Source organism: Balaenoptera acutorostrata, chromosome 1 (assembly GCF_949987535.1).
Source record: "Balaenoptera acutorostrata chromosome 1, mBalAcu1.1, whole genome shotgun sequence".
NCBI lineage: Eukaryota > Metazoa > Chordata > Mammalia > Artiodactyla > Balaenopteridae > Balaenoptera > Balaenoptera acutorostrata.
Window position 1 is genome coordinate 198,294,095 of NC_080064.1, and position 23,700 is coordinate 198,317,794.

Here is a 23,700-nt window from a genome sequence, read left to right on the forward strand (position 1 = left end):
GAAAAAATGGTCTATGAACCACTTGCATCAGAATCCCCTGGAATTGCTTATTTAAAATGCTTTTACCCAACCTTGCTCGTTCTCCCATCAAAGTGCTTCAACCACTGTAAGCTCCTACTTTCCCATCCACCCCAGTCTAGGCCTGCCGCTTAGGCTCATGTCCAGACTTTTCCTGACTGACCACTACATGTCAGGCCCCGGGCACAGGGACAGAGTAAAAGCCTGCAGACTCTGGCCTTGAAGAGCTTCTAGTCCAGAGAGAGAGAGAAGTGAAATACCGCATTGAAGGGGCAGAGAAGGGACTTCCCTGGTGGCGCAGTGGTTAAGAATCAGCCTGCCAATGCAGGGGACACAGGTTCGAGCCCTGGTCCGGGAAGATCCCACATGTTGTGGAGCAACTAAGCCCGTGCGCCACAACTACTGAGCCTGCGCTCCAGAGCTCGTGAGCCACAACTACTGATGCCCTCGCACCATAATTACTGATGCCCTCGCACCTAGAGCCCATTCTCTGCAACAAGAGAAGCCACGACAATGAGAAGCTCGCGCACCGCAGCAAACGGTAGCCCCTGCTCGCCGCAACTAGAGAAAGCCCACGCGCAGCAACGAAGACCCAGTGCAGCCAAAAATAAATAAATAAATTAATTAATTAAAAGGGGGCAGAGAAGAGGGATCAGGGGAGGCTTCCCAAAGGAGGTGACAGCCAACAGGTGCGGTGTCCTCAGACAGGGAAGTGGAAGGAAGCTGCGAGCAAGCGGCCTGAGGTCCCACCAGGGCCTCACCTCCCCGCCATGTCTCCGGGGCCCGAGGGTCTGCCGCCTTGGCGAGCCCCGTGCAGGACCCCACACCAGGGAGAGAGCTCTGTTACAGGGGCAGGGAGGTCAGGAAGGCTGGAGGCCTCTCGCTGGCTGAGCTCCTGCCAGAAGGGAAGAGGGGTCTCTCTTCTTCTCTTGGGCTTTGCAATCCCCTGATGGCCTCCTGACTCTCTTTTAATTGAGGTTTCTGTTAATTTTCACAGCAAGCTCCCCGCTTCTTGGGGATCTTGGTCGTTAGGTGGGGCTCCGGTGCGGGTGGGGAGGAATCAAAGTTCCCACCAGCCCCCCACACCCTCCGAGTGGTCCCTCAGCAGCCTGTCGGGCTCCCCTCGGGTCAGCCCTCGCTGACCTCTTTCCTTCCCTCCATGCCTGCCACGTCCTCTGCTTTGCGTCCTCCTGAATTGCCTGTGTCTTGGGAGCTGGGTTCCTGCTCCCAAGTGCTGGCCCGGCAGGACAGGACCTGGCTTCCCGGTGAGACTGGGGAGGCCTGGACACCCATCCCCAGGGAGCGGGGGAGAGCCCACTGCCTCCGTTCCCCCACCCCGGCCCCAGTCCAGGACCCAGCGGCAACCCTTTCCTTCCAGCTTTTCATTCATCCACACCTTTACGGAGTACCCAAGGGGTGCAGGCACCTGTGCAAACTCCCCCTCCTCCTGACGCCGTGGGCTCTATCCACGGGTTAACCGGCCTCAGTGGGAAACCCGGACGGAGGCTTCGTCGTCACCAGACCTGGGTTTTAGTCCCAGCTCCACTTGCGAGCTGAGAGATCTTAAAACGTTATTAACCTCTCGGAGCCGTCTCCCCACCGAGGATTCCACCCGCCACACAGCGCTGGCACGAGGGTTAAAGGGACTCAAACCTGTGAAGCAGGCGCCAGACCCCCAGGTGCATCAGCTTCCCTGCCCGTCAACTCTGGGTGCCAAGGCTCAGCATGCAGAGCACCCAGCCCTCCCCCCACCCGAGCGCCCCCGCGGAGGCGACCCCAGGCCTCCCCCCACCCGAGCACCCCCGCGGAGGCGACCCCAGCCCTCCCCCCACCCGAGCGCCCCCGCGGAGGCGACCCCAGCCCTCCCCCCACCCGAGCGCCCCGCGGAGGCGACCCCAGCCCTCCCCCCACCCCCGAGCGCCCCGCGGAGGCGACCCCAGCCCTCCCCCCACCCGAGCGCCCCGCGGAGGCGACCCCAGCCCTCCCCCCACCCCCGAGCGCCCCGCGGAGGCGACCCCAGCCCTCCCCCCACCCCCGAGCGCCCCGCGGAGGCGACCCCAGCCCTCCCCCCACCCGAGCGACCCGCGGAGGCGACCCCAGCCCTCCCCCCACCCGAGCGCAGTGTCTGGGGGGCTCCCTGCTGGTGCATCCCGGGGCTCCTACGACAGGTCTGAGCTCCTTCCCTCCCCCTGGGAGCCCCAGGCAGGCCCGGGCAGGTGGGAGTTTCCACTGTGTTGCCCACCTGGCCCCAGGTGGGCGGGGAGGGGCAGACTTCCCACCAGAAGGCCTCAGGGCGTGCGCCTCCTCTTTCTGGTTGGGCTGCTTTGGGATCTGGTTGGACTCCTGGAAGCAGTATCGTCACCCAGAGGGCTGACAGACAGGCCAGCCGGGGCTCCCTGCTCCTCGGGCACCGGGGCAGCTCCCTTGTAGGGCAGGAGACTGGGGTGGGGTCTGGACCTCTGTGATCCCAAGGGGCCTCATCTGTAGGATGAAGACATTCAGGGCTGCTGAGGGAGCAGATGACGGCTGCACGTGTGAGGGGTCAGACTCTCAAGAGACACACCACGTCGGGTCACACTACCCGGTTAGCCCCGTCGGCCAACCTCCAGGCTTCCCCTCCCCTCCCTGCCAACCTAGGAGCCAGGCCTGTCCTGGCTGGAAGTCAGTTTCCACACCTGAGAAACAGGAATGCCACTTCCCCAAAGAGCTGAAACCTCGAGGGACGCAATCACTGCCTACGTGTCAGGCCGTCCAACACCCCGGCAGCATGTCAGCCCGATGGAATCCGTTTCCCTTAGAGTCCATCGGGGTCCTCGGGGCTCCTTCCCACCCGCACGCTGGCCCTGTCAGGTCAGGGTCGGTTCAGGGGACTCTGATCCAGGTCCACAAGGCGCTGACGCAGTGGGAAGGGCGCGGCCCGGCGCCCACTTGGGGCCCCTGAGAGGCTGCGTCCGAGGCAGGGACCCTCTTCTTGGCTTCGAGGAGTGAGCCCCGCCCTTTCTTGGCCTGTAACTGTTGGTGGCCGTAGGGATGCTGGGACCGGACGCAGGTCCAGAGCGTTCAGAGGACACAGGGACTTGCAGGGCAGTCAGGTCTGTAACCTCGGGGAGTCAGGAACACTTGCACACGGCTTGCAGGATCTTAGTTCCCTGACCAGGGATCAAACCTGGGCCCTCGGCAGTGAGAGCACCGAGTCCTAACCACTGGACCGCCAGGGAACTCCCAGGAACACTTTTCTCTTCATTTTATTAAAGCTCTATCTTGTTTGGGCTGTGTGTGTCACTGAGGAAAGTTTTTCTAACAAGTGTGCCCTGACCTGGTCCCATCGCACTGGTTCCTCATGGTCTGGGGCCCCGGGAGCAGCACTTGTCACCCCCAGTTCAGGCTCTCTCAACGCCAGAGCCTGGACGCTACCCTAGATGAGCCCCAGAAGCCCTGGGGTGGTTGGTAAAGCTCCGGTGACCCCGACGCCAGGCCCTCCAGGCCGATCCCCGTGTGCTCCTGAGAGAACCTGTTAGAAGGGCAGAGTGTCAGGCCCCCACCTGCTGCGTCGGACAACTGTTGGGGGGTGGGACCAGCAGTCTGTGTGGACAAGCCCTCCAGGAGATTCTGATCCAGGCGAAAGAACCCTCAGAGGCACAAAGTTTTAAAGCTGGACAATCAAGAAGGACATCTTATCTAAGATGGGAAAGGAGGGATGGCTTCCCCATAGCCACCGGCAAGCCCTTGGCAGCAGGGGGTCTGCAAACACAGCCACCACAATGCCCCAGCCTGGACGCGGAGGGCACCCCTCCCATCAAGGGTGGACGTCATTCCCCTTCTGTATTAGCTTGCTGGGCTGTGGTCACAAAGTGCCACAGACCGGGGGGCTTAGACAACAGAAACTCATTGTCTGACAGTTCTGGGGGCTGGAATTCCAAGGTCGAGGGGTTGTCAGTCCTCTTTCCTAGGATCTGGTAACGGTGGGCGCTTAACTCCAATCTTCACGGACCTTCTCCTTTGTACGTGTCTGTGTCCAAACTCCCCCTTATATATGGACACCAGTCATGTCGGATTCGGGGTCCACCCTCCTGCAGTTACATCCGCAGAGACCCTACTTCCAATGCCGTTCAGGTCCTGAGGAACCGAGGGTTAGGACCTCAGCATGCGGTTTGACCGCGGGGAGGGGGGATGGTGTTTGGCGTGTAACACGTCCCGCTGAACCTGGGCCTTGGGCCTGGGTCCTTCGAGTCCCCCTGGTTTCTGTGCACCCTCTGGAAGCGGCCGTCCGTGAACAAAGTGTACCCCCGCTGGAGGGAGGTGCCCTGGACCCAGAGGCTTGGCAGAGGGAGGGAGGCCCAGGCCACCCACAGTCCAGCCACCGTAGTGGAGGCGGCCCCGCCCACCCTACCTGGGGGCAGGGGGCGGCGAGCCACCTCCACACGCCCTGCCCGCTCACAGAATCCCGAGCGAATACGCGGTGGTGGTTGCCCGGCCCCAGATTTGGGGTGGTTTGTCACAAAGCGTGAGACGAGTGCCACAAGCCTCAGGCCCGGAGCCTGATCACTAATGCTCATTGCTTCTGTCGGAGGCCCTTCTGCCAGGACCCAGCGCCGGCCCATCACTCCGATAAGGTATTCGGGTCTCACTGCTGGCGGAGTGGCTGGGAATGAGGACAGAGTTCTGCTTGTACCTAATGAATGGCCCCTCTGACCTACCTCCAAGCTGCTGGGAGCTCGGGGGGCGGGCCGAGTGTCTGGCAGTGAGAGCGCGAGCGGGACGGGCCGTGAGCCACTTTGTGCGATGAGCCCGGACGCTCAGGGCCAGTCTTGCGGCTCCAGACACAGCACGACTGGTGAGAGGCCTTGGCTGCAGAAATCGGGATAATTAACCACTGAGAACAAGTGTCTTCAAAAGCGCTTAACTTTTGACCCAGCTCCTAGAGAAATGGAAATAAAAACAAAACTAAACAAATGGGACCTAATGAAACTTAAAAGCTTTTGCACAGCAAAGGAAACCATAAACAAGACCAAAAGTCAACCATCAGAATGGGAGAAAATATTTGCAAATGAAGCAACTGACAAAGGAGTAATCTCCAAGATTTACAAGCAGCTCATGCAGCTCAATAACAAAAAAACGAACAACCTAATCCAAAAATGGGCAGAAGACCTAAATAGACATTTCTCCAAAGAAGATATACAGATTGCCAACACATGACAGAATGCTCAACATCATTAATCATTAGAGAAATGCAAATCAAAACTACAATGAGATATCATCTCACACCGGTCAGAATGGCCATCATCAAAAAATCTAGAAACAATAAATGCTGGAGAGGGTGTGGAGAAAAGGGAACACTCTTGCACTGTTGGTGGGAATGTAAATTGATACAGCCACTATGGAGAACAGGATGGAGGTTCCTTAAAAAACTACAAATAGAACTACCATACGACCCAGCAATCCCACTACTGGGCATATACCCTGAGAAAACCATAGTTCAAAAAGAGTCATGTACCAAAATGTTCATTGCAGCTCTATTTACAATAGCCAGGACGTGGAAGCAACCTAAGTGTCCATCATCGGATGAATGGATAAAGAAGATGTGGTACATATATACAATGGAATATTACTCAGCCATAAAAAGAAATGAAATGGAGGTATTTGTAATGAGGTGGATGGAGTTAGAGTCTGTCATACAGAGTGAAGTAAGTCAGAAAGAGAAAAACAAATACCGTATGCTAACACATATATATGGAATCTAAGGAAAAAAAAAAAAGGCCATGAAGAACCTAGTGGCAAGACGGGAATAAAGACACAGACCTACTAGAGAATGGACTTGAGGATATGGGGAGGGGGAGGGGTGAGATGTGACAGGGTGAGAGAGTGTCATGGACATATATACACTACCAAACATAAAATAGATAGCTAGTGGGAAACAGCCGCAGAGCACAGGGAGATCAGCTCGGTGCTTTGTGACCACCTAGAGGGGTAGGATGGGGAGGGTGGGAGGGAGGGAGATGCAAGAGGGAAGAGATATGGGAACATATGTATATGTATAACTGATTCACTTTGTTATAAAGCAGAAACTAACACACCATTGTAAAGCAATTATACTTCAATAAAGATGTTAAAAAAAAAGCGCTTAATTTGGGGGAAAGGAAGAGCTACAGGGAAGCACAGAGAAGGGAATCCTTCGAATCAGAACAGAGGCTCATTGTGCGCAGAGCACTGATGGAAGGTGACCGCTCAGATCAGCCCCGGGGGGGTGGGGACGGGCTTCTGCTGACGGCCACGCTGACAACAGCCAACACCGGAGACCCTCGAGGTGCCCAGGTGCTGTTCTAGGCATTTAATCCTCCTCACAGCCCTCGGCCGCGGGTCCTACCGTTTTGGTCTCAGTTTATAGATGGGAAACTGAGGCCCAGTGGCTGGACAGGGGCCACACACAGTTCTTGAGCAGCAAGGCTGGGACTCACATCTGGCCAGTCCGGCTTCAGAGTCTGTGCTCTCAACCATGAGTAACACCGCTGGATTCCCACGTGGCCCCTCACACCTCTGCAGAGCCTTAAACGCAGCAAGTAGATGTGACTTGTGCTCAGGGCTAATAAAATCCACACCGAGGGGTCCGGCCACCAGGGATGGGGCCTCTTCCCCCCGAGCTGCTCTCTAGAAGAAGATGGCCAAATGGGCCAGGATCTGCCGCCTCCCCCCTAGTTGCTGCTGCATGAAATCCTGCGTGGGACTCGCCTGCTGCCCTTCCGACGGCAGGAAAGCCGCCCCTTCCGGGAGAGGCCAGCAGTGGCCTGGACTTGCTGGGAAGAACTGCAGACGCCCCCTCCTTCAACTTCTCCCCCGTTGCCTGGGTTCTGCATCCTCGTCCAGAGAGACATGGGGGTGTCCTTAGCTGGAGATCTAGTCCACACCCCTCAGTTTACAGAGAAGGAGTGACCAGAGGAAAGAATTCCTCCTCCCAGTGGCACACTCACCGGGCTTTCTTCCCGAGGACCGGGGTGCAGAGGGGAGGAAGCCCCGGGGAGGCCCAGGACGCCCCTCGGCTGGGTCCTGCCGGGTCCTTCTGAGCAGGTGTTAGATCACCAGCTGCATCTCCCCAGGCGATGAGCTGGCCTCAAGGTGAGGTGTCAGGGACACGGGGAGGACCAACATTTATGACCGCCCGTGAACCTTAACCCCCGCACTCCTGAGGTCTCAGGTGGTCACTGCCCTTCTCTGCCCACAGCCGGGCACCACAGCTCCCCCACACCTCGCCCCAAGACCTTTAACCTGGCTCGGAGCTGGGCACGTGCCTCGTGGGATGCACCCACACAGGGACCCTGGTGGCGCAGTGGTTAAGAATCCGCCTGCCAATGCAGGGGACACGGGTTCGAGCCCTGGTCCGGGAAGATGCCACATGCCGCGGAGCAACTAGGCCCGCGAGCCACAACTACTGAGCCTGCGCTCTAGAGCCCGCAAGCCACAACTACTGAGCCTGCGTGCCACAACTACTGAAGCCCGCGTGCTCCGCAACAAGAGAAGCCACCGCAATGAGAAGCCCGCGCACCGCAACGAAGAGTAGCCCCCGCTCGCCGCAACTAGGCCCCGCCTCCAGGGCCCTCACTCCTCACCAGGGGGCTCCTGTCTGGGCAGGGGTCCCTCTCCTGTGAACGGCCTGCTCCGTAGTTTTCACCTTTTCCCACCACTCTGTCCTGCTCCTCCAGGGAAACCTGGGTGTAGTTCTAAGATGTTAGGCTGTGCCCTCTGCCTCATTCCTTCCAATCGGCCTGGTCAACTCCTATGCAGCCTTGAAAACCCATTCAGTCAATGCCCCGGGGACTGTCTGCCCAGGTTCACAGTCACATTGTACTGTGGCCTGTTCACAGAGCTTCCCCCACTGACTTTGTTTCTTCCCTCCTAAGCTTAGACTCCAGCGGCAGGTGTTGCGGTCCCTGTGCCAGGGACCCCTTGGTAGTGGCTGTGTTGAGGCCCCAGGGTTCGGGGGGTGGGGCCACATGTACTGTTTGAGGAACTGATGTCATGGGCCCTCAGGGTGCCGGGGGGGTCGTCTTGCTCCAGGTGCTTCTTCCCCTCCCCCCAGAATATCAAAAGTCTTGAAGACCATCTGACTCGTGTCTTGCATTCATGTGAATAAATAAAATGAATTCTACTCCCAGGAAGTCCAACTTCCCACCTTCAGACGCACCTGTCCAAGCACCCACCTGTCACTGCGTCTCTGAGCCTCGTAGTCCACATCAGAACACGTCCCGTGCCCTAGCCGTCCGTGGCTCTCCTCTCATGGCTGGGCGTCTCTCCCGCTGTGGACAGCCACACCCCGACTGTCCCCTCTGTCCTTCCACACTCCCCGCAGCTGATCTCGCCCTGACCTCAGGCTCCAGAGCAGCCCCTGGGCACCTCAAGCTGAACGATCTACTAGGGGCTGAACTGTGCCCCTGAAGTCCTGGCCCCAGCACCTCGGAATGTGACTGTTTGGAAACAGGACCTTTAAAGAGGTGATGAGGATAAACTAAGGTCATCGGGTGAGTCCTGTATGACTGGTGTCCTTACAAGAAGAGAGAATTAGGACGTAGGCACAGAGGGAAGACACAGGAGGAAGACGGCTGTCTGTGAAGCGAGGAGAAAGGCCTCGCAAGAATCCAACCCTGCTGACACCTTGATGGTGGACGTCCAGCCCCCAGAACGGTGAGAAAATCAACTTCTGTGGTTGAAGGCTCCCAGCCTGTGGGACTCTGTTATGGCAGCCTCAGGGAAGTCATACAACGTCCAGAGCTGAATCCGTCTCCAAATCCAGATGGGACCACGTGGCAGGGACAGCATCGCATGAGGGCCGAGGCGGGAATCCAAAGTCAACCACGCTCCACTCCATGTGACACGTCATCTGGCCACCAAGTGCCGTGACCCCAGCCCCTCCCTCCCCCACCTCACTGCTCCGAGTGAAGCCTATTCACCACCTTGGTCACTACAGCTGCCTCTGTCCCTTCACCGCCCATGCGTGGAGACCTGCGCACCCTGAAAGCTCCCCTCCTGCAAACACCAAGCCATCCTTTGAGGCTAGGTCTTCCCAGCTCAGCACTATTGACATTTGGGGGAGGGATCATTCTTGTGATGGGGACCTGTCCTGTGCTTTGTAGGGTGTAGAGCAGCGCCCCTGGTCTCTACCTACCACGTGCCCCAGTGTGACAACCTAAAACATCTCGCGGCTTCACCGCAGGCTGAGAACCACTGCCCTGAGGACAGGGTCTTCCCAAGAGCAGCACCTGAAAATTTCATACAGGAGGAAGTTAAACTCCTTTGTTCCCCACTGGTTCCCTAGAGCGTCTAGAAAAATCCACGGCACGTAGAAATGCTCGATAAATATTTGAGAAAGAAATGCAAAGCCAAAGTCATCCAGCTCTGTACGCTTTTCTCTAGCTGTCTCTTCCTCCACCTCGAGTTTCAGCTACAAACGACTCAGCATCACCTGAGCATAAGTGTGCCCACATTTCCCACACCTTTTCCCACTCCCGCCTCTGCCGCCTTCAGCACCCGGCTCCCGGAAGCCTCCCCTGGGCTGGGCCGGGGCCCCCGTGCCCTCCAGGCTCATCCACACACTTCTCATCCAATTCGCCGGAGCTCTAAGGATGGACAGAGCCAGCAGGTTCTCACATCGCAGCTGTCCCCGGGGAGGAGGCGAGGAACACACGAGACTAGGAAAACTGTTAAAAGCTTCACAAAGGAACAATTCGACCCGGAGCCTGTCTTTCACCTTATACGTGCGGAAACCTGTCAACACGTCCGACAGAAGACAAACTTACCCCTGAGAGCGGTCAGATCTACAGGCTCTGGTCTCAGCCACCCGGTCACAGTGCAGGTGCGGAGCCAGCCTGAGACCGGGTACCACGGAGAGAAACAGCCTCCCACCCCATCCATACGGTCTCTGAGCGCAGGAATTTTCTGTTTTACCTGGCATACGGGCCACGTGCTCTAGCCTTCCCGCCCGTATCGGGGCTAATTCCCTGTCGTCTTCTGCCCTGGACCATCAGCAGGAGAACCACCAACTTCCCCCAGCGGCCCCGGGGGCCGGGTCAGGGGAGGTGGTGGTACCTGCAGGAAGTCACCTGGGTTCAGACCTCTGCTGTGGCCAGGACCGCAGTCCTACAGCTCCAACTCCAGCACAGTAACAGCAGCTTTGAGAAAATCCCAGCCCCGCCGGGGAAGCGGTCACTTCATGCTCATGCATTAGGCAGAGCACCTACTGACTTCAGGTGTCTCCAGTTCAGGCCACAGCTCCGAAGGCAATGCTTTCTCCTTCCATCCTCACCCTACCAAGGGCTCCCTACTTTGAAAGGAACCCGGGCAAGGCTCTCCCTGGGGACCGAGGGACTTGGCTCCAGCTGGGTCTTGGAGGTGGGGTCCAGCACAGATTTAACAAAGATCCTCTCTGCTTATTTAAAAAATTCAAAAAGGATGGGAGGTGGGAAAAGAGCATGACTCACATCTATTCCAGTTTAGGGCCACGAGAGAAGGAAACGGCAGCTGGGACTTTGTCCAGGTGAATCACGCAGCTTGCTCTGCACACTAGTGATTGACTCACTATCTGGTACAGGACCACGACGGGGGCTGGGGGGGCTCGGCTCAGGGTGACATGTCCAACCCTCCCTGACCTTCCTCCTTCCCGTTGCCTGGGCTCCTGTGTGATGAGGGGTGGTCATTCTCCTTGGTGCTTTGAACAAACAGAAGGACTGCTAATATTGATATGTATGAATTCATGTGCCCAGCAAGGGAAAAAGCAGAGAAAGGAAGAGAGGAAAGAGAATGTCGGCTGTTGGTGTCCAGGTAAGATCCCAGCAGAGCAGGCTGGATGGACCCACCCAACATAGACCCAGATCCTTGACACGGCCCCGGGGAAGGTTTCTCTGACCACCCCCCTTTCCTCTTGTTCCTTAACTGCCCCCCCAATCCCAGCCCCCAGAGCCCTAGAGGAACCAGGAAGTTAAAAGGTTCTTAAGTAGAAAGTTAACAGCTCTAGGGGCTTCCCTGGTGGCGCAGTGGTTAAGAATCCGCCTGCCAATGCAGGGCACACGGGTTCAAGCCCTGGTCCGGGAAGATCCCACATGCCGAGGAGCAACTAAGCCCGTGCGCCACAACTACTGAGCCTGCGCTCTAGAGCCCGCGAGCCACAACTACTGAGCCCTTGTGCCACGACTACTGCAGCCCACACACCTAGAGCACGTGCTCCACAACAAGAGAAGCCACCGCAATGAGAAGCCTCTGCACAGCAAAGAAGAGTAGCCCCCGCTCAGCACAAGAGAAAGCCTGCGTGCAGCAAGGAAGACCCATCGCAGCAAAAATAAATAAATAAAATAAATAAATTTTTTAAAAAAAGTTAACACCTCTAGCAAGGGAGACTCTGTTCCCTAAAATGGAAGAAAGGGGTGCAGGTAAGGAAGACCCAGGCCAGGGCCAGAGCTGGGCTTTTTAAGATTAAGACAAACCAATAAAACAGGCTGAGGGCCTTGTCGAGCGGGGACTGTCAGACCTCTGCCCTCAGACCTGTGGGGACAGAGGAAGCTGGGGGGCCAGAGCCACAGCTTGTGACTGACAGCCCCCATGACACGCATGTGCGGGCCCCGTGGGGGTCACGGGGTGGGGCTGGGCACCATCCTCTCAGCAAACCCCTCCCAGGGGTCCATCACGCAGGGCTCACAGACGCTGGGGTCAGTTCCCAGGTTAACGCTAATACCTCGTCCCCTGAACCCAAGGCAAGGCCTCCAGTGACATTCCCAGGCAGCCCCAGGGCTCACTGGTGCAGACACACATCCTGAGCTATAGGCCAGAAGTGAGCGTCCAAAAATCAGAGCAGGGAGACCCAGGGCGAGAGCACAGGCCCCCGCGCCCCTTGCCGAAGGGGCCTCTCAAGCCGCCTGGACCCCGGGCTGCGCTGGCAGGGCGTCCGCCCAGCCCTTGGCTCCTGCCGTGCCCTTGCACTGACGACACACTGATCTCTCAGACCACAGACCCTAGAAATATAGTTCCTTTCTCTTTGGGGACCCTGTTGAGAATAAAAGCTATAGACCTCCTCGCCTAAGAGGCTCATGGGCACTTCGTAAATTATTTCAGGGGCTCGTCTTTTGGAATCCTTGTTCTTGGACGCCGTGCCTTAACAAGGTGTCGGGTGGAGCCCTTGTAAGACGCTCGCGGACCAGCCTGCGAGCGCACAGGGCCTCGGCCTCCACTGCCCTCGCGGGGACAGTCTCCTGCCCCAGGGACTGAGACGCTCTCCCTCGGCTCCCGGGCAGGCGCACCCGCAGCAGCTCCAGCCGGAGCCCCTAGGCGGCGCGGCTCACCTTTCCTTGAGGCCGGTCCTAACACCCGTGGGGCTCACCCGGGACCACTGGCGCCCCTGCGGGCGGAGGCCACCCTGCGCTACCTTGGAAGGAGGGCAAGGGCGTTGGAAGGTTGGAGACCGCCCACTGCCCAGCGGAATCCCGCGTCACAGCTCCGCCCGCCCGGGGCGTGGGAACAGCGGACGGAGGATGCAGAAGTGCGGAGAGACGGCCTAACATCCGGGTCCTCGCTCTCGTCCTCGCCATCCCCCCACCCTTTGCCCCTCTTCACGGTCTTCCAAGGCGGCCGGGTCCTCAGGGGGCTCCTGTCCTCCCCGCTGGCACCCAGACACTGGGCACCGGGGGGGGGGGCTGGGGCCTCAGCCGACCATGCAGACCCCCCCCACCCCGTTCCCCGGCGCCACCGCGGGGCTGGTGGCTGATGTCGAGCTAAGAAGAACCAGCAAGTAGCACGAGTGCCTGCGTCTGTGTTCCCTGGAAGTTGTCTGTACGAGGGTTCTTATGCCTGGGAAGGGCGGTCACCTGCGGTTGGTCTGCCAGCCTGCAAGAAACGGAGGCACAGAGCAACGTGCTACCCACCACCAGGAAACAGAACTCCAGAACGTGGGGCATTCAAGACGGTGAGACGAGTCCCTTCCGAATCACAGTTCAGGAAAAGGGTGGCTGCTTTATGGTAAAAAATTGAAGACACAAATAAATACAACACTTGGTCCTTGATTATATGCTGACCTTGAAAAACTGACTCAAATTTTGTGGCAACTGGGAAAGTTTGAATACCGATTAGGTATTATTTGGGGAAGTATTATTAGTTTCGTTAGTCACAAAAAACAGATTTGTGTGTTATGTAGTAGCTATAAGTGAGTTTAAATGGGTCAGCAGAGCAAAATAAACACAGTAGACTCAGATATTGAATCCAGGTAGTGGGTATATGGGCATTAATTACACTAGTCTCACCACTTTCCTATAGTTTAGAAAATTAATAGTTAAAAAAATATAAAACCTTGTGACAATCTCCAATTGGATCTAAACTTAACCTACTTTAAACATTGCTCTGTTCAGAATATATAAATACATTTCCTATTCAGTGTTTTAAAAAAGGGCAACTTCATGTGGTACATATACACAAGGGAATACCACTCAGCCATAAAAAAGAATGAAATGATGCCATTTGCAGTAACATGGATGGACCTAGAGATTATCATACTAAGTGAAGTTAAATCAGACAGAGAAAGACAAATACCATATGATGTCACTTACATGTGAAATCTAAATTATGACACAAATGAACTTATTTGCAAAACGGAAACAGACTCACAGACAGAGAAAACAAACTCATGGTTACAAAAGGGGAAAGGTGGGGAAGGGATAAATTAGGAGTTTGGGATTACCAGGTACACACTACTATATATAAAATAGATAAACAACAAGGTCCTACTGTATAGCACAGGGAACTACAGTCAACACTCTGTAATGACCTATATGGGAAAAGAATCGGAAAAAGAATAGATATATGTATAATTGAATCATTTGGCTGTACAGTAGAAATTAACACAACCTTGTGAATCAACTATACTTCAATACAAATTTTTTTTTTTAAAAAAGGGCATCTTCCCCTCAAAGCCTCTAAGGACGGCAAGGGCGCTACTTCCTGAGGGCAGCTGCTCCACCCCGAGAAGCCACAGCTTTCCTAACGTGCAGCCTCCCAGATACGCTGCCCTGCTGCCCTCGTGCTGAGCTACAGACACGTCTTCACTATTATCTTTGTGATCAGGAGCCCTGCCTGCCCTCCCTTCATGCTCACGTGGGCAGCAGGGTAACAGGGCGGCAAAGCTGCCTGTTTCCTAAACGCCACAGCTGCTAGAGTCTCACCATGGAAGAAAACCCACAAAACTTGCACCAGGTCTTAACGCCAGGTTCCCTCTGGGACTGTGAACTGATGAGAGGGTGGAGCGGAAACCAGTTACTCAAAAGGAAGAGACGGTGTTCTTAGACCTCTGACCCCCGTGTTGTCCGTTATCTGAATGGAGGCCTTTCTGTGCCCCCCGCCCCCCACCCCGCCCCGACCCGGCCCCTGTGAGAGCCACAGTGAGCGGGTGTGTCCCCGGCATATGACCGGTGAGGCCCTCGCCCCAGCCTGACTGGCAGGCCCGGGGATGCCTGTCTGCCAGGCTAACAGGCATGAAACACTTTTCCTTTCACAAAGGCAAACTTTCGGATAGATTCGACCCTGTGGCACAGGCCAAAGACCTGGGTTCCAGACACGGTGGGATCTGTTAAGTGAAAGACAGCCTCTGAAGCTGAATTTGCAGGACTCTCCCATCCCTAGTGTGTTTGTTTTCATGCCTCCAGCTCTGCAGGACCCGCCCCGCTCAGGGGGTCCACAGGCCGCCGCCAATCCCTCCCTTCATTCCCACTTGCCTTGAAAGCCGTGGGACACCAGCCCAGCCGGACGGGTGCCTGCCCTTGACCATAGTCACGGCAGCTCCCATCCTGGGCACCTGGTCTCCATTGTGGATCTGCCATGGCGGGGGCCGCACTCGACCCTCTGGCTGGAGGGCTCAAAGCAGGCACTGGAGATCTCGGACACTGAGAGCTCCTCTGGTCGGCCTTTGCAGCCAAGACAATGGGTGAGTCAGTGACCAGAGGCACCTGGAGCTCCGTGAGGTCCAGGCCAGGGCATCCTCAAAGCAGGGAGGCAGAGATGAGCCAGCTGAGGCTGGTGGAGGTGGGGCACTCGGTGTCCGGGTTGGGGCATCATGGATGATCTCATTGTCCACCATGAGGGCAGAGTCTGGGTGCTCAGGATGGAGCTGGAAGGGTTCTACAACTGCTGTAGACACTTGGGGGCCGGTAAGTAGCAAACTTCAACTTGGACCTCTTGTCCTGTCAGCAGAAAGCCACTCCCACCAGCAGGGACTTGGGGCCTGAGTGCCCCCAGAGCTGTCAGGAAACAGGAAACCCTGAAGCCGGTGCCCCGGTCCATCCAAGGCGGGAGTAACACCGTAAGGATGCAGACGGAACATCACCTGCCCGGCCCTCTTCTCCACACAGGGCTCTTTTCTGTCTAGAAAACTACTGCGACCTAATACAACTGCGTCCACTTCTGCATTTCAAAAACAAGACTTTGAAGCATACTTTACACTTAAGTGCATATGCTTTACTGTATGTGCAGTGAGTGATACAAGTGTATGGACCTATAGAACAAGCCAGAAGAGATATAGAAATTCCCATCCCTCCCTCTCATGCTGTGCTGCTTCACCTCTTCAGAGGTGACAAGAGAATGCCCACAGGGGCTTGGAGTCCTGGGGAGACATACGACGTGGAAGGCCATGCCGTGTGTGTGTGTGATGGGGGAGGTGAGGTAGGGGAGATGAGGGTTGGGGGACAGAGGGCATGTCGTCAGAGCTTGGCCACCCTGCTGCGGTAGAGTGGGGGTGCGATACCTTGTTGAGCATGCAGATTCCCAGGCCCCACCTCAGACGGGAACCCAGGAACCTGCAGGTTTAACAAGTGCCCTTGGTGTCCCCTGGACTAGAAAAGCACCAACCTACAGCAGACACACAGTAGTGACAGTATAAAAATTCTCCATTTACTCGCAATATATACACATATCAAGTCATTATGTTGTTCACCTGAAACTAATAGAATGTTGCCTATTGTATATCAATAAAAATAAATTTTAAAAAAGAAAAGCAGAAGGAAAGAAAGAAAGAAAAAAAAGCAGGTTTTATGCACGTTGTTGACTAAGAAAAAGAAAATTTTCCTTTTAAGAAAGATCTAAGCCTAGGGGTGTGTTAATGTCCTCAGGTCACCGAGCAGCAGACAGGGTCTGGACAATCCCTCTAAAGGTCCAGTGCCAACTGCTGGCTCCCAGCCGGCCTCACCCCTGGCTCTCCAGGCCTCGGGCAGGGGATGGGGGGAACTGGAGAAGGGGTAGAAGGTAAGCAGGAGCCCCTCCCAGCTGGAAAGCCCTGCTCATGAGTCTAAGAACAGCAGAGCATCAAGGCTGATTCCTCCCACCTGCTGGGCTAGACACGGACCAGAGTTCAAAGGAGGCTTGGATCAGACAGTCAGACGGCAAAGCCAGGAGCCAGCCGGGCAGGGCCTGTGTCCACAGTCTCAGGGCAGGGCTGGCAGCTCAGGCTTCTATCCCTGATCCACACCCGGGACACACAGCGGTCCCAGGGGAAGCTGAGTGGACAGACAGGCCAGAGGAAGCATGTGGATGCCACCGGCACCGGCCACAGCCCACATCCTGTGGTTCCCTTGCTTCCACATGTACCCAGCCTCCGGGGCCAGAGAGGAGGCTCCAGACGTGCTGATCTCCTGCAGGTGCCCAGGGCACGTGGTCCACTCACCAATGTCCAGTTGGTCCAGCACCGGCTGGAGCATCTCCTTCCCTGTGTGCAGTGGCCTCGGGCAGAGTTGCTGGCTGCATCTTCCTCACAAGATGCCAGCGGCTCAGGGTGGGTGCCTGTAAATGCCAATTCTTACCCCATCCAGAGGGGAAGCGAGGTCCATCCCCCACGAGGACACGGGGCACGAGGACTGTGCGGCTGAGCCCCCAGGTGGAGCCCACCACAGGGCGTGAGGGACGCGAGGCCCACTTCTCAGCCAGTCCTGCCTCCTGCCTGGGCAGGGAGGGGGACTCAGGGGTCCCGTAGCAGCCGTCCCTCAGATCACAGACACCGCGTCCTGCTTGGTGAGGAATCGGGGTGTTTAGGAGGGTCTCACTTGACTTTTGATTGGGATAAGAACACAGGCTAATGCAGAAAGCCCGGGCCACAGCTTAACACCTACAACATGTCTTTAGAAAGACGGGGAGGGTTTTCCAGGAACAGGAAACTGAGGAGGATCCAGCTGCAGAAAGGAGGCGGCCAGGACCCCGGGAGCTGGCGACACATCCTACCAGGGCCGCCTCAGTTCAGGCTGAGCAGGGGCCCCTGGGAATGTTCTCCTTCGGCCACACTATGCTCAAGAGTCTGAGGGTAGGAGAGGAAGTTTCCAGGCTCTGCTTTTATATCCGCTCTTTTCTGCAGTCTCCGTGCTGGGCTGGACCCCGACTCGAGCATCTGGCAGTTTCCAGGCAGAGCTGTTTGCCAGGACCGCAGTGTCACAGAAGCTCGGCCTCGGTGCTGTTCTTGACAGGGGCCCCCAGAGTCCCAAGAGCTTCTCCCCCCAAGCAGAGCTCCCCTGACTCTGGGTTGGAGGAGGGGACCCCCAAGCACCCAGTCACCCAGGACAGAAGGCTCCGGGTCCACAGAGGCAGCTTTGTGCGGGTCTGGCCAGGGTGGTGAGGGGCCTCTCGGGTCCCCAGGCCGTGTGCCTGGGCGTGGCGCCCTCGGGCTGGCACTGCCTGCCTGGCCCCACCCCGGGTGGAGGTAGGGGCGGGGGGATCCGAGCAGGGCGTGGGGAGGGGAGGGGGGCCTGAGATTCTCCAGGAGTCTCTGAAACCCAGAGGCTGGGCTCCCTTTGCCAGCGCCCCTCCCCGCTTTAAGGCCCTCGTTTTCTCTTCATGCGCTCAGGGCTTGAGGCCTCCAGGGACAGGAACTAGAGAAAACCGACACCAAGCAGCCCCCCCCCCCACCCCGCCCCGGCCTTCCTCCCTGTCTGCTGGGTCGGAGCGGCTGGGGAGGCTCAGAGCCCTGCGTGCTTCTAGCCCCGGGCCCCTCGGAGAGGGGTCTCCACGCCGGGACCTTGTGCCCCTACGCCCCGAGGGGCAGAGGACTAAGCTCAGGGCTGTGGGTTAACAGAGGCAGAGGCTCCGGAGTTAAGCCGGTCTGAAAGCTCGCCCACACGGTCCTCTTTCGGGGAGCTGCGCCCCTACTCTGGACACCTGTCGCGGTCCCCTGCAGTGCAGAAGAGTTGATCCAGATGAGGACTGCCCGGGGGTCACCGCGGAGGCAGAAGACTCACCCCTCCTGTCAGCTCTCCTCACTCCAGCGAGTCCGGAGCCGGGCGGACTCCCGCTTCTGGTCCTGCGCGCAGCCCGCTGGAGCTGGTCGAGTCGTCTACACCCGCAGCCGTTCAAGAGTTTAGTTAGGAGCTCCCTCAGGACGGCCTCAGGGCCCTGGCAGGGGCTCGGCACGGGGTGGGATCACAGGTTCCCGAGAGGCGCCGGGACCCGGGGAGACACCCGGGCTCTCCGTTCCACGGAGGGACTTCGCGTCCCGGGCACCGACGGCGGAGGGCCGCCGGTAACACCCCGGTCAGCTGGGCCGAAGCTCGGGCGCCTGTGACCTCGGGCCGGAGTGCAGAAGAGCCGGCTCAGAACTGGACAACCCGCGGGAGCCCCGGCCACCCGGGGGCGGAGAGGTCCCGCGAACTCCCGCCGCGGCGCCCGGGCTCCTCCGGCGCGTGCGCCCCACGCCACCCACCTTTCCGCGCAGCCCGCAGTCGCTGCGGATGCCCGACGGCTCCCAGCCCCGCACCGCGGACTCCGAGAACCTCAAAGCAGACGCGCTACCCGCAGCGGCGCCCCCAATCCAGGCGCCGGCTGCCTAGAGGGGTTTACCTCCCCGCAGCGGCCGCCTAGCCGCCCCTACCCCGCGCTCTCGCGCTGCCCGCCCACACGAGGCCCCCTCGCCCCGCTATTGGGCGGCCGCTTATGCAAGAGCCCCGCCCCCCCGGTCATTGGGCAGGTTGTAGCCCAAGGGAGGGAAAGCCGCGAGCGTCGAGTCCTTCTGGCCAGCTCGACCCGCTTCCCCGGTGGCCTGTGTGCCGGGCTGAGAGCTTGAAGCGCTGGGCAGAGCCTTCATTCCGTTTTTATCTTAGGGTAACACCGCAGACCTGTCGAAAAAGTGCGTAACCGGAGGGTGGTGCAGACTTGAGGTGCGCAACCACCAGAGAGGGAGAGATGCTGTGATGAGAACCAGGTGTGGGGAGGTTCGAAGGCGGGGCACAATGCGGCTGGGGGAGGGGTGCCAGACCGGTGTGGGGAGAGCATCGCAGGTGCAGGTGACTGAAACTTACCTGCCCTTGGGGGCTTCCCTGGTGGAGCAGTGGTTAAGAATCCGCCTGCCAATGCAGGGGACATGGGTTCGAGCCCTCGTCCGTCATGATTCCCACATGCCGCGGAGCAACTAAGCCCCTGTGCCAGAACTACTGAGCCTGCGCTCTAGAGCCCGCGAGCCACAACTACTGAAGCCCGCGCACCACAACTACTGAGCCCGTGTGCCACAACTACTGAAGCCCGGGCGCCTAGAGCCCTGCTTGGCAACATGAGAAGCCACCGCAATGAGAAGCCCCTGCACAGCAACGAAGGGTAGCCCCGGCTCGCCACAGCTAGAGAAAGCCCCTGCGCAGCAACGAAGACCCAACGCAGCCAAAAATTAATTAATTAAATAAATAAATTAAAAAAAAAACCGTACCTGCCCTTTGACTGGGGCCCCTGCTCCAGTTCAGGTGACTTCAGTCCCCCAAAGAGCGAGGGGTCCAGGCTGCCTGAAGCAGATGAAAGAGGACTTGTGGCTGAAGATGGGAAGGGCCTTGGATGCTAGTCTGGAGAGTATGCACATCATTGCACCGGCGATGGGGCGCTATTGAGGTTTCTGGGTTTTTTTCTGGCTGCGGCCGTGCTGCATGTGGGATCATAGTCCCCTGACCAGGGATTGAACCCTTGCCCTCTGCATCCGAAGCGCAGTGTCTTAACCGCTGGATCGCCAGGGAAGTCCCCATTGAGGGGTTTTGATCAGAGAAGCATTTTAGACGGTACACAGATGTACTTTTTTTTCCCCCCAGTAGTGGTTTCGTATTTTTCCATGATGAAGGCCATACACACATTTTCCCTCTCCCCAAGCTGTCAGCTGAGGGACCTCTGAGATGAGGTTTTACTTCTAAATACCTAAGTGTAACTCGCTAGTCCATCTTCTAGTGTGAGAGGCTGGCTGTCGTCTGGTTTTATAAGGTGATTGGGGCCCCGCAATGATACCCTCACTATTGTGCAGCACTGTCCAAAGGACCTCACACACCTGTCATCTCCTGTGGACAGGTGACTGCACCCAGTGTATGTGGGTCGGGCTTGGAGGCTTGGATTCTTGCCTTGGAAAACCTGCAGCGGTAATGACTTCCTGCTGGTAGAGGTCAGGAAGACAAAGTTAGGGTCACCCACCAGTGCCCCTGGATTCCTGCACCTGTTTACCCACAAGACACTAGCCATGTCATTTGAAAGTATCCTGAAAGATTTTAAAACTAAATGCCCAGGCTTCCCTGGTCGCTCAGTGGTTAAGAATCCACCTGCCAATGCAGGGGACACGGGTTAGAGCCCTGGTCCGGGAAGATCCCACATGCCGCGGAGCAACTAAGTCCGTGTGCCACGACTACTGAGCCTGTGCTCTAGAGCCCACGAGCCACTACTACTGAGCCCACGTGCCGCAACTACTGAGCCCGTGCACCACAACTACTGAGCCTGAGCTCTAGAGCCCTCAAGCCACAACTACTGAGCCCACGTGCCACAACTACTGAAGCCTGCGCGCCCAGAGCCCATGCTCCGCAACAAGAGAAGCCACCGCGATGAGAAGCCCACGCACCGCAACGAAGAGTAGCCCCCGCTCGCTGCAACTAGAGAAAGCCCGCGTGTAGCAACGAAGACCCAACGCAGCCAAAAATAAATAAATTAATTAATTTTAAAAAAAACCCAAAAAACCTAAATGCCCAAGTGTCTCAGGTGGCTTAAGTCCAGGGTGCCCAGCTGAACCTGGAACTCTGAAAAGTGTCCTTTGGTCTCAACTGTGGGGTTTTCTGAGGCTGCCAACTCTAAAGTGAATGTTCTGGTCAAGGGATAAGGGGAGAATGTGTGGGTGGACATTCAAGTGAGTGCTTTGAAACCTCGTGTGTACAAAGCTCAGATGTGTAACCTATTGCCTGTCACTGCCTTGAACCAAACAATTTGCGCGGGGTGGCCTGCTGAAGGTGGGCACTTCAACGATCAGAGTGAAGCTGCCTGGCCATGAACCCAACACCATTGTCTCTCCCTTTGCCTCTTTGGCATTCATGCCGCCTGCTGGCAGAGTCACCCGGTTAAAGTCCTTCCATCCCCCTACTGGATAGAGCCCCTCTGACCCAGGGATTGTAAATACATTTGAAACAGTGACATCCTCAGTGTTACTTGTGGAAATGACACCGGCCCCTTGACACTATGCTTCTTTACATCACACCAATTAAAATTAGTCCTTTTTACAAGGTATTTGGATTTATTTCTATTATCTAGACTATTTCCAAGTTTAGATTTTTATTTCTGACTTTTCCTCCTCCTTTTCTCTATATCTCCTGTTAACCTCAAAAATAAAAGAGGCAGTTATTTCACCAGCAAAATGGGTTTATTCAGGAATGGCAGAGAATTTCGACTTGGGACAGGCAAGCTCTGGTGAATCACAAGTAAGTTGGGAAAGCGCAGAGGGACGTGATTTCACCAGGTTTAGGAGCTTGCGGACATGTGTTCTGAACAGGACACAGTGGAAAAACAGGAGTCCAAGGTCGTGAGGGCTTCTCATTGGCTGCCAGGGGTGGTCAGAGTGGGACCACCACTGGGCAGGGAGGGATTTTCCTTCCCTTTTTTTAAGCAGGAGATAAACTGCCTATGTGAAAAATGCACTCCCTTGTACCAGAGGGAAAAAAGCGACATCTTATCTTCCCTCTTCCTGCTGGTGATGCAGGCACGGGCGTGAAAGGCCCCCCTTCCGGCCTCCCCGCTCCATGTAAGATGGGGTTCCTTGATTTCTTCTCACACCCCACACTCATCTCAGCTTCAGGAATTTAAAATACTCCCAAGGTTGGAGGGGAAGGCCCACGGTCAACTCTAGTTTTCAAGCCATCTGAAGAATCCTGACAAGTCTGCATCCTTTTCCTGTCGGCACCCCGTCCCCATGCTCCCCCATCACGTAGCAACAAAATGACATGTAACTGAAATGACAAACACGGTGAGCCCGGGCAGGGGAGGGGCAAAGGAAGAGGGAGAGTCTTTGTGGGAACAAGATTATCCTCTTGGTGAACAATCAAGGTACCAGGGAGACACCAGGGCCATGCCCAGGCTCATCATTCTTGAGCCAGTGACAAGGCTGTGCAGGTGGTTCTTGCTTTCGAATGACTGAATTGCTTACAAAAGTGGGCTATGTATAGGACCATTAGTTACTTTCTTTTAAAAACCTTTTTATTATGAAAATATAACATGTGTTCAGAAAAGTGCACAAAAGATGTACAGCTTAAGTTATGACATAACCTCTATGCAGATATTTAAAAACTAGAACATTACCAACCTTGCAGAAGCCCTCCTGACCCTGCCCTTCCAGATCATGACCCCCACCTTTGTCATAAATCAAGTATCCATCTGCATGGTGCTGTTTCTGAGAGATTTTGTTTTCCCCTGTGACAAACTATGATGTCTCTCCAACAGAGAAATTCTCCCATCTGGTTTTTCTCCATGACTGTCTTGGCTAGTCTTACTCCTCTGCACTTACATATAACTTTTATTTTATTTTATTACTTTATTAAAAAAATATTTATTTATTTGGCTGTGCCAGGTCTTAGTTGCAGCACTCGGGATCTCCATTGCTGAGTGTGGGATCTTTAGTTGCAGCATGCATGTGGGATCTAGTTCCCTGACCCGGGATCGAACCTGGGTCCCCTGCATTGGGAGCTCGGAGTCTTAGCCACTGGATCACCAGGGAAGTCCCCTTACATATAACTTTTAGAATCAGTTTGTTGAATTTCACACACACAAAATCTGTTGGGTTTTTGATTGGGATTTTATTAAATTTATATACATCAGTTTGGGGAAAAGTCAACATCTTTACAATTAGTCATGAGTTGGCAAAATTTTTCTTTAAGGACCAGATAAATATTTTAGGCTTTGTGGGCTAAGAGGCAAAACTGATAATTTTACGTAGGCAAAAACCATCCTTAACTCACAGGCTCCTGAATCTCAATAAATCAGATGTCAGCTTGAATGGATCTGGGCTGTGGTTTTCTGGCCCCGTGAATTTGCTTGTTTTCCTTTAACTTCTCTCGGTAACGCTGTATGAGGTTTTGCGTTGCGGGCTTGCAAATCTACTGCCAGCTCCCAGTTTCCTAGTTCTCCAGCTGTGTCTAATCTTCTATTAAAACCTTCCAGTGAATTCTCACTTTTGGTTTTGGATTTTTTTAGATTCTAGAATTCATTTTTTTTTCCTCACATGTCTGGTATCTCCTTTACAGAGTAAGCAGTTATTTTACCGTCTACATCTGAAAGCTCCTGTTTCCCCAGCCTCAGTGGGCCTGTTCCCACGGTCTTTTGTTTTACTGGTTTTATCATCTTGTCTCACATGCTTGGTTACATTTTATTATATTCAGGATATTGTAGTAGCAAAATAGTTTGCAGAAAGAATTTGAA